The sequence below is a fragment of the Lampetra planeri genome, unplaced genomic scaffold, assembly GCF_965212315.1.
Source record: "Lampetra planeri unplaced genomic scaffold, kcLamPlan1.2.h2 scaffold_502, whole genome shotgun sequence".
Classification (NCBI taxonomy): Eukaryota; Metazoa; Chordata; class Hyperoartia; order Petromyzontiformes; family Petromyzontidae; genus Lampetra; species Lampetra planeri.
The window spans coordinates 21,531-32,711 of record NW_027615325.1 but is presented as its reverse complement, the minus strand read 5'-3'; positions in this window follow the sequence as shown (position 1 = coordinate 32,711).

Here is an 11,181-nt window from a genome sequence, read left to right as displayed (position 1 = left end):
CAGCGGATCCTTGGAAGGCGAAAGTCGGAGTTTCCAGTCAGAGCTCCCCTCCCCTGTCTCCGACTTTCGACCACACGCAGTCGGATGGAGGTGACTGAAATCTTCACAGAAAGTCACACTTTATCCTCTTTGTTGTCTTACAAGGGCTTTTCTGGCGTCTTCTCGAGCCCTTCAGAGTCACTCCCACGCACACGGTCACAAGATTGAACCCCATGTTCGGTTGAGGAGTCCCGCAACGCGCCCTGGAGCTGGTCGAGCAGCCAATGCGGTAATGCGCACCCCCTTCTCGTCCTCCCTCCTCCCTCCTCCCTCTCTCCACAGTCTGTGGACCACCCCGAAACAGGAAGTTCATTTTTGTTTTTCTTAAAAAAAAAAAAAAGGGGGAAAAAAAGAAAAAATCACACTGCTTCATTTTCAGTCACAGATACAACAACACATCTCCAGTGTCCTCTTTTGTTAAACAAACGTGTGTGTGTGTGTGGTTTAGACAATGATGACCCGTCAGCACACATGAAGACATGACAGCGTCATGTGTCACGTGTCATGGCAGCTCTGTGAAGTGGGTTCCCGTACAACAGTGATCGGACCGATTGGTCTGTGGATGTCTGTGTGTATTCTCATGGTGTTACTTCATAGCAGCCTTACGGACGGCGTGTGTGGCTGGCTGCTGGTGGAGATGCTGCACATTGCTGCGACCTGACCTGCCAGGAAATCCACCGCAAGACCAGGACTGGAGTCTGTGTGCAGCTCAGGACCAGGAGCCGATGCACATCGTGTCAGTAGATTACGGTAATTCGATTAATTACAAAGGTGTCCAAGCAGTCCAAGCAGTCTTCATAGCTGAATTTAAAATAACAGACCAGACTTAACTTTTCCCAGTCTGAGTGAGGACGTGAATGTGTCTCAGGACAATCTGAGACCCCTGTAAATGGCAGTTTAAGGGTTAAGAACTGGTCACAGGGTTGCAAGGGGGTTGAGATTCAGGTTGGGGGTAAAGGTTATGCACAGACTTGTGATGGTCAGGATGAGGAAAATTGTGTCAGTGGGTGCCCTCACTTTTAATGGTCGACTAGAATGCATGTGAGAGAAAGACTTTGTTCCTGCACGTACCTTAACCATCCATTTTTTTCATGAACGTGTGAGTTCAGCTCCTGGATCTCATACAAGCAGTCAATGATGAAAAGTCATCCATGTATTTATGCCTGGAAAGCTTGGTCCTTTTCTGCTCCTGGAAAGAGGTGACATCAGGCCAGTGAGATGGCCCACCTCCCTCAAACTTATAATGTCCTCCAGCCCCGGTGTCCCCGTGACACCCTGAAGGAATGTAACCTGCTCACTATATTTTATGTTGATTGTTGACGTTCCATTATAACTGCTTTTAAGAAAATCATCCCTTGGTTTTTATTATGGATTATTGTTACTAATGTTTTCTGTTTTAGGGGGGGTGTATAATGCCAGAGGATGTACTGCAACATCTGATCAGATATGTTTGTGGCACAGGTCTTCACTTATTATGTACAAAAAAATGGAGGTATCAATTTTTGGTTGCAACTAAGTCTAAAATTTTGTGTGTGAAAAATGTTTCGCAAAATCGTATTTATTAATTCAGTTAGTGACTGCGAGATATGAGTTTCCGCAATGTGTATTTTGTTCAAAATTTATTCAATGCATTTTGGAATTACGGGACTTTTTAAAGATAAATGGCTATGGAATATATTCCACTAAAGACTTTAATTTTGAATGCTGGTCAGAAACCAACAAATGTATTTGTTTTGGAATATTTATAGGAAAAAGTCTATGGCTATGTTTTGTGTACTAGTATTTTTTTTGGAAGATAACTTGATGAAAACCTAGAAGCTATTTTTTCATAACCCATTACCAAGACCATTTGAGTCACAAACCACATTCCAGGTGGAGCTCATACAGTTGACAGGAATAATAATCCTGTTTAGAAACTGGAATTGAGGTAATTTAATTTATTCTTATAATTTTAATATATATTCATGCATGCGTGCACAGAACTTAACAAAACCCTTTTGTTCAATATGTACTAAACTGTCACCCTCTAGCGGCTATTATAGGAACTACAGGATCAAGTATTTGGGACTCAATCCACCAACACGGTATGTGTAATATTGTACTTAATGTATTGACAGGATGAAAATAGTCAGATTGTGTGTTCTTGCTCAGACGGTGATAATCCAGTAGAGGAGATCTTCAGGCATGAATGAATGTCTGATTCATTCTGGTGATTGAATATTTACACAGTGAGTCGCCCCACATCCTCCAGTGTGTGGGACACGCTGTCCATGATGACCTTTAATGTTGACAGCATCCTCCATCCGTCCACCCCCCACAACGACACTGGCCTGACAAATTGTGCATAATTTGTAGATTCATTTCATATTTTTAATTGTGCATCTGTCTGTTTGATAAGAAAAGACTCTTTTTTTCTTGTTGCAGGTGCAGTTTGAATATCGGTGGGCCAGGTCATTACATGAACTCTCATACTTTGAAACCCTGCCGTTGTTTGGGATACGGTATGTTTAGGTTTATGGTTTGTTTAATCGACGTATTCCCTCTTAGCTGTTTAGACCAAGTACAAACCGAAGGATAACGGGGGACTTTTTGCCCAGTTGCTAATGTGAAATTTCAAAATGATTAGTCTTGTTCATCTTTACACCAGCTTACTGAATCAGTCCAACAACTCAAATGACAACTGTGTGACCAAGCCTTATTCTTCTTTATCATCAGGCTTTAGGTGTAAAACTCCTAAATGGTTCTAGTTGGATGATGGCTTTGATTGGCTGACCTCTGACGTCCAGGAACTTGTGCATGTTATTGAAGTGTATCAGTGAACAGAAACACCACAGTTGCTGCTGTTTGGATTACTGTCCTGTGGATGGATGGCACGCATGACGTAGTATATTTACTTCTCAGTTTGGGTCTTAAATATCATGGTTTGGGGTCTTGTCACATTGTTCCTGACAGGGTTGGAGGTTTATGGGACATTACCAGGCTCCCCTGTTATGGATTAGAAAATGAAATAAATGTAAATTGACGAATAATTATTATTAGAAAAAAATGTGGTATGAGGACATGCATGATAATGTATAAGTAGTATTACATTTCAGTTTCTTTTCTGTGTATATGAGTGTAACTCCTGCAGGCCTGCAGTTCTGCAGTCAAAGCTTGAACAGTTGGTGACCTGAATTGAGCGTCCATTGAGAAGATACAACCAACAGTTAAATCAGATTTTGTCAATGAGAGTTGTAGGCTTTAGTCCAGGTATAGCTGCAGCAGAGCCGTCCTGCAGAGAGTTCTTGGACGTAAACCGGCCCCACAGATGCTGGAGCCATATGCTTGATCTGGCTACAGACAGAATCCAACTCAGGCTTCTCTCAAGATGTCAAGACTTAACCAGACTTTATTGTACTTGTCAGTAGTTTTAAAATAGATTTCTGTTGTAGTGTACTTCATAATATCCTATGACGTGTGTGTGTGTGTGTTTGTGTCTGTGTGTGAATATGTATATACAGTACATATTTATATATACACACTGCATCTTTTTTCAGGTATCAGCATCCACCAACCTCCTCTTGAGTCGCTTCCCCTCTATGCTTTGAGAACTCGTGTCGTAAACTTCACTCAGATTTCCTGCCAGTTGGCTCCAAGCTGCTCAGTACAGGAACAGGAGTTTGGGCGCAAAGTGGGAACAAAACTAGTAAGTTGCCAGCTTTTGTCCAACATCAGCGGCCTCCAGATGAAGAGACGAGCGTGTGGGCTACTGTACTGAATTTCAGCCTCATTCACACTACGTTTGCACATAGTGTCTCCACAGTAGATATTTAACAAGTTGTGGTCAAGGACATTACAGTTCAAAGGTCGATCTGTAAAATACTTACAGTGCAGAGAATGGTCGAATTCAGTACACACATTAAAGAGCAGACACGGTGCCCCTGAACAGCCAATATTATCATTGTTATTTAAATATAATGATATAATAGATATATAAAATAATGATCAATTAAAGTATGTCAATAAAATCCTTAATTTACCTGCATTGTAAAGTCATGATGATGAAACTTAACAGGGAACAGGGGAACATGAGACACAAACTGGAACTAAAAATGGTTTGATCTACATCAGAAATAACACTTCCAGATGTCCACCTGCAAAGCTCCGAGAGGTTTTACAGCTCTGGTTGGATTAGAAAGGGGATCATGTCTGGAGGTAAGGTCCGAGCAAAACCTTTTAACATGTCATTCATTACAAGTGAGCACGAGTGCTTAGAAACTTTCAATTAGATTACTCCCCATCAATATTACATGTTTCATGGAACCTTTTCTGTTAAATATGCAGAAACAATGAAATTAAATGATTGTGGTTTATAGTCTATAGTATAACTCAGTACACAAAAATAACTACACTAATCTGGGAGTAATTTTTAACACTGATGTTAACAGGTCGGTTGTTTGCAAAGTGAATAAATAAGCCTTGTGGTTTCAACAACCAGGTGTGTTTGTATTTATATCAATGAAGAAGGAGCGTAGATGTTTTCAGGCCACTGGAGGACACAGAAGAACGTGCCTCTTAGTCAAGTAAGAGTTAGAGAAAGCATCTGTTACTAAGACTCAGGGCCACCTGAGCACTATTACTCCATGCAGCAAATTCTTTTACAGGATTTGTTTTTCCATTGCAGATGGTCCTTTGCACATGTTTTCTTCCCATTGGTTCTGAGCTGGCAGTGGTGAGGCTCTGAAGCTGCTACAAATAGGAGCGCTTCACAAAGTTTCACCTGGCACATTTAGGAAAGGAGTCCTGAGAGGAAAGACGGCAGGAGATAAACCAGGAAAGTTGAGAGGCAGATCACCCATGGGGCTCCTGGTAAGAGATGTAAACATGTTTTAGTTCATCAAGGATTGCATGCACAAGTGTCCTATTGGCAGCATGATTTAGTAATGCATATATTGTACAGTACTGTAGCATAGTGTGCATATTATTGCACAACATTTTAGTACAGCATGCATGTATTGTACAGTATTTTGGATAGTATAGCATTTCACTATATATGTAAGAAAAAAAGACAAAACAAAAAACAGCTATGTCATAAACTACTTGGGGTTGATGGGTTTATTTCATCATATACTAAAATCATCATGGCTTTGTGATTACATATTGATTTGTATATGGAGGGAGAAAGACACAATCTATCATTGCAACACCTAACAACACTTCTCAAACAGTGATAAAACGTTTCCAGTGCCGTTCCCTTTCATGTGTATTTTAATTGTCTGTACTAGCCGTATCGGATACTAGTGCTAGATGTTGAGAAGTCACTGAAAATCCACAGTACACTTTTGAGTGGATTATGTAGACTGACTGTAAGGACTATTTAAGCAATCTACAAGCTGAGTGAAGACATTTGACTATTTACTGTTCTGTAAAGATGAACTCTTTGATCATAATTTAAAAATATCATATCAAGTGCATTTAGAAATGGCATATTTTTTCTAGTTCAAACACTATGAAGCTTGGGGGGCCTTTCAATTCTTTATCTGAAAAAGTTATGTCTGATAAATATGAAAGTTTAGAGGGGAAATCTTATATGAATATATAAATATACACCATATAATATCATTACTTTCCCCAGAGAGCAATTGTATGTCATGTTATTGTAAAATATTGTACATGCAGCATGTTTGTGATCTTTTAAAATGTAAACTTATGTCAGTATTTTGTTTTAAAAAATATTCAATCATTGCAACTGTAAAAATATGGTGCGTGTGCTCTGCAGCAACTGGGCTTTGTTGTGATTGCACATAAAGACCAAAAAAAAAAAGACACAGAAAATATATTAAGTCACATTCATTTATAAAAGATTCTAATACAACTTGCTTGTGACCAACAACACAATGATGTAATAGATGATTTTTTGTTCACAAAATTGACAGAACATGTACACTAGATGGCAGCATTGCATTAACCTGACCAAAGGAAACCCGACAACATCTTCAAAAATAACCACATGCATTCACCCACTCATTGAATGTGTGAAAACACATTAGAGCTCAGAGCTTAGAGATGCATATTCAGTGTTTTGAAATCTGATTTCAAACTGAAAAAATGTAAAGCCACTGTGTTTCAATTCTTCAATTGAAAATGTGAAACAAAGAAACTGCATTTCCCTGTTAAATACATCTGTGTCAATATCAACTAATTCTAAGTGATAGTATGCTCATATGCCATAGTTACACTCCATAGTCAGAGGCAATTGCAAATTGTACAAATCCAATTGAAATTAGGAATGAAACTGCTCTTCATGTTTGGCTGTGACATCAGTGAGCTGACAAAATGGCGGCTGGTATATAAAAACCAGAATAGATGGATTCAGTTCAGTCTTCCTTGGCAGAATTAGGTCCCCCACAGGAAACGGTGCTGTAAGATGTGAGTGAAGGTTAAGGTGGAACTCGCAAGGACTGTGACATTAATTCCCTGAGCTGTGCTGATGCAAGCTTGTTCTGGATGATCTTCTTAAATCCAGCAGCCCCTGTCGACTCTGGATTCTGGATTCCCAAAACCTGTTGTCTTTTAACTGGATTTTATATGACTAGTTGAAGAGTTGTGTTCATCTGAAACATTGTGTTTATGAATTTGTGTCCCCTAGTGGACACAATACAAACACTCCGATGTCCGCAGCAATACCAAAAGTACCCAACCCACAAATATGACCGAGATACTGACCCTGTGTACATCAACAAATCAAGGCTGGAACTGTCCAGATAAACAATTTTTTCTTTTCTTCTCACTGGATTCTGCAGTGAAGATCTGAGCTGTGAATTATCTCTCACCTGTAGCACTTGAGCTGATCTTTCCTTCACGTTACTGCCAGGAATCAGAACAGTATGTTGAACCAATCAGTCTGTCTATTGTCTTTGTGGGCGCACGCTTTTAAAAATTGATATTTATCTGTCTGTTATTTTGGACTGTTGCAGTACCTCAACCAAATCATTGGTCCAGGATTCAGTCAGCCTGAACTTCCAATCCAGCTCCAGTTCGACAAGACCAGTTGGGGTATGTACAAACAGCAAGAAAACAATGTTCCACCCAAACCAAACGCACTGTGAAACAATTCATGAATTCCCTGATGCTTAATCAACAGAAACATGTAAGGACAGTGTCCATTGTTCTTGTGTACTTCTATCTGTAATAAAAGTAGTTGTACTACAAAGTAAAAATAGTGAACAGGTTTCACCGTCAGATATGATCAAAAATGACTTTATTCAGTGGATACCTTCTTCAGTGTGAGCCCCAAACATGTAGGGAACTGGTTGATTTTATGTGTGTCCCTTCTGTAATCATTCATTTAAACGTTGTCATTGCAGATGTATTATGTTCATGTGGTGCCAAAGAGACATCCAGAAGTTCTCGTGTCCTCTGAAAACTGCTGTCCTATTCAGATATAGATCGATATATAGATAGAAATAGAAATGTCGATCTATGTATAATAGAACTTGTGAGGTGTACTGGCACTCAATTATCCTCTTTTGGCAATATTTTTCTCCATTTGTGATTAAACTACACATAACAACAGATGTCCAAATATATTTAGAGCAACAAGTAGAGGACTGCGTGTGTGATGCCAGTGCTGCCCAGTTAAACATGTTTTCATAGACAGCCACCCTTCTGACACCCCGACAAAACCCCCCCAGATAGCTGTAGGTACAGCCAAGTCATTAGGAATTTATGTGATTGTGGTTTTATGCGACTATAAAACCAACTGACCACATGAACAGACACATTCATTCTCCACCCTAACGTGGAAAAAACATGAGGGTGTGAGCTGCAAGTCGGTGCAATGTTGAGAATCTTCAGGCTTGTGATTATATGAGGTTGATTAAATGGAATTTCAAGTCTAGTTAACATAGTTGCATCAGATGAATAGTGCAATCAAACAGGTCTAGTGACCTCTGCTGTCCAAACTGCACATTGCATTACAAAAATCCCCATTTACTGTATTATAACAGTCTCTTTACTGGTTATTGTTGAACTAAACCCAGGATGGAACTGTTACAAGACAGGATTCATGTCACTTTGGACTAAATTGTTACCTGGATATAATAAAATTCACTCCTGAAAGATTCAATAGTGTTTATCTTATCCCTTGTATTCATTTCTTGTTTGTTGTGTCTTTGTTTTGAACATCGTGTATGGGAACATGTTGAGAAAGTTCTACCACCACATTTAAACAGGACTCGATTTAATTGGCTTTTACCTTCTAGTAAATTTGGATTGGGGGTTGACCTGCCACCATGTGCCAAAAAGTGAAGTCTGATGCTCAGAAGTACCAGTTAATGTACCACTTATGGTTTAGAGGACATTTGAAGACAGTGGTTGCCAGGTCATGTACAATGTGAAATGTTCACAGTTCTCACAGATATATGAATATTTTCCTCCTTTATAACTCCATTTGAGTTTATTACAAGTATTTATTATAAATAGTGTGAAGGGTTTTATATCATATGTCATGAATGCCCATGAATATAAGTTTTTATAAAATACAGTAATAAACACTTTTCTTATTTTATACTTTGAGGCAGCTCCGTGGATGGAGTTACAGTGGACCCCTGGTTTATGGTACCTACATATACATACAATACAGGGTAATTCAAACACTCGAGTTACAATGTAACATAAATGGTGAATATTTAGTCAGAGCTACACCATCTCCTTATTCATGTCCTGTTGTTCTTGCAAGCCCATAGTAAAGAAACAGTCCCATTGCCCCCTCTCTTCTCCCCAGTCATTATTAACTTTCACCAGTATCTGCTCGTATGACACTATTTCTGTCATGGTTTCAAGCCATTTTTTATAGTCTGGTGAGGGTGTACCTTTTTATAGACACTTATCTTTTTTAATGGACTATGTACTACTATGGTGGTATAAACCACTTCTAAAAGTTTTTTGTTTACTGTTTCTTCTTCTTCTTATATATGATGCCTGATATAACAGGCAACTGGGTCTGTCGTAATGGGATCATCCTGTGGACTTAAAAGATATCTGAAGTGCTGCGTACATCAGAACATGGAAGCAAACAACATCACAGATCAAATCCCTTTAACCATTACGTTACACTGTTTTAATATCCTTCTGTAGCTACAAGTTAAACCTCATTACACAGTAAATTGTCCAACAGACAATAATATTCAATGTAACACCAGCATCTGCATGACTTTTCGCTGTCTTAGACATGGAGACATGTGATATGGAGAGTAATTATCTTATAATTTATAACTGACATATATTGGTGTGATACTGGTGAATTCACTTGTCATCATGCTTCATTTCACAAAATGAACAGCAACTCTAGCAGTACAGTAATAAGTAGTTTTAACCAGGCTCAAATTTTCAGCTTTTCTGAGATTGAATGTACATTTTATTACCACCAAAAAAATAAAAAAAAAAAAAACGGTTGAACGGTTTACCTGGTGACATTTGGGGAAAGGAGAGAATGTCCCAGCAGTTTATTTGCAGGTTGTCCCTTTCATGACACTGCAGGGGAAGAGTCTGACTGACATCTTAACCCTCCATAGGGGATTTGTGGGATTGAGCGGAGTGACGGATTAGGGTTTAAGTGTATACAGCAAACAGTGGGTCTGTAGGTCAGTGTGTTAGTATATCAGTGAGTCAGTAGGCTTTTATTTTTCCCAGAGTAGGTCAGCTATCTGCTTTCCTTCAGTGGAACCAATGTAATTACTTGGTGTCAAAGAGTACTCACCTGCTCACATGTTGGCCTGTACCTGTCCTCGTGCTCATGTGCTCCAGTGTTCACATGTGAACCCTTTGTGCTCTTCACCTAAGATATATCACATTGCTCTGTGTTGGCTGTGCTCCTTTTCGTCTGCTGCACAGTTTATTCGCTCACTCAGTTGTTGATCAGACGTTCACCAGGCTGATGTCTTTCATTCAGGAGCTGTTGGGGCGCTGTGATGATTGTAATCGCCTGATTGGGAAACGGTCAGATGTTATGTCCAGTTAAGGGCATTACGGTTTCAATAACTTCATGTCAACATCACCAGACATGAACGCGCACATCATCGGCGGTTCGTCTTTAAACATAACATGATGCTTTGCCATGGCGCTTACTTATAATTACCAGCACCTCTGTGACTGTTCTTCCCCTTGCTATGTCCACTGTTCATAGTTGGATAAACAATCTAGATGGGTTAGGTCATGTCATGTCGGTCATGTCAAACCACATTAAGCTCTAGCACATACTGGAAGTACCAAATGTTTCTCATATAACTCAAACCTGTTACTTAATTCCTCCACGGCACCTGTGTATGTATGTGGTGAGCGTTTATTTTCTATCTTCAGTATATGTCAGACAGACACCTTGTGAAAGGACAAGAATTCAGTACAAATGTGCATTCCTGTACTATTCTGATTTGTCCATTTGGGATGGTGTAATGGGGAACTGGCAAGATTAAACAAGACACTTTTGGACACCAGGGGTTTTCAAAGTGCACACCATGGGTGGTTTATCTTTAAAACATTAACATGGTGCGTTGGTTGTTTATTGTCCTTATCTCCTGCAGGGTAAAGTGATGATGCCAACCCAATGGACATGGATGAATGTCCCTACCATGAATAAGCATAATTACCATAATACTGAGTTGTGGCCATGCTTAAATACTGGAATTCTGCTTGGAATACATGATTTATGACACAGAATGCAACTCATTACGGTCTACAAGTGTGCTGAAATCACATGTTTGATAACATTGCTTCATTATTCCTGGTTTGTTCGGTAGTCCTGGATTTAGATTCCAATCAATTGCACAGACACATGATGTTGAAAATGATAGAATGCCAAGGAAATTGGACAATTGTTTGCACAGTAAACATAGACAGTCAATAAAGCCACTTCCACTATTTGTATGAGCAAACACGCCCTTTGCCTGAGAGGACAGTACAAATGTGGATACACGACATGCTGCCTGAAAATACGAATGCAATGGCACATGCAGTGAACATCTGAGCATTCACCAGTGGGGCTGCTGCTGTGACGCTCACTGATGTGATTCTTGGTTTGTTCTAGGAGACTTAATCAAAAAAAAGTCAATGAGTTAGTTAGTTGATTCAAAATATTCATTTATTTAAAAATATAATTTGACCATA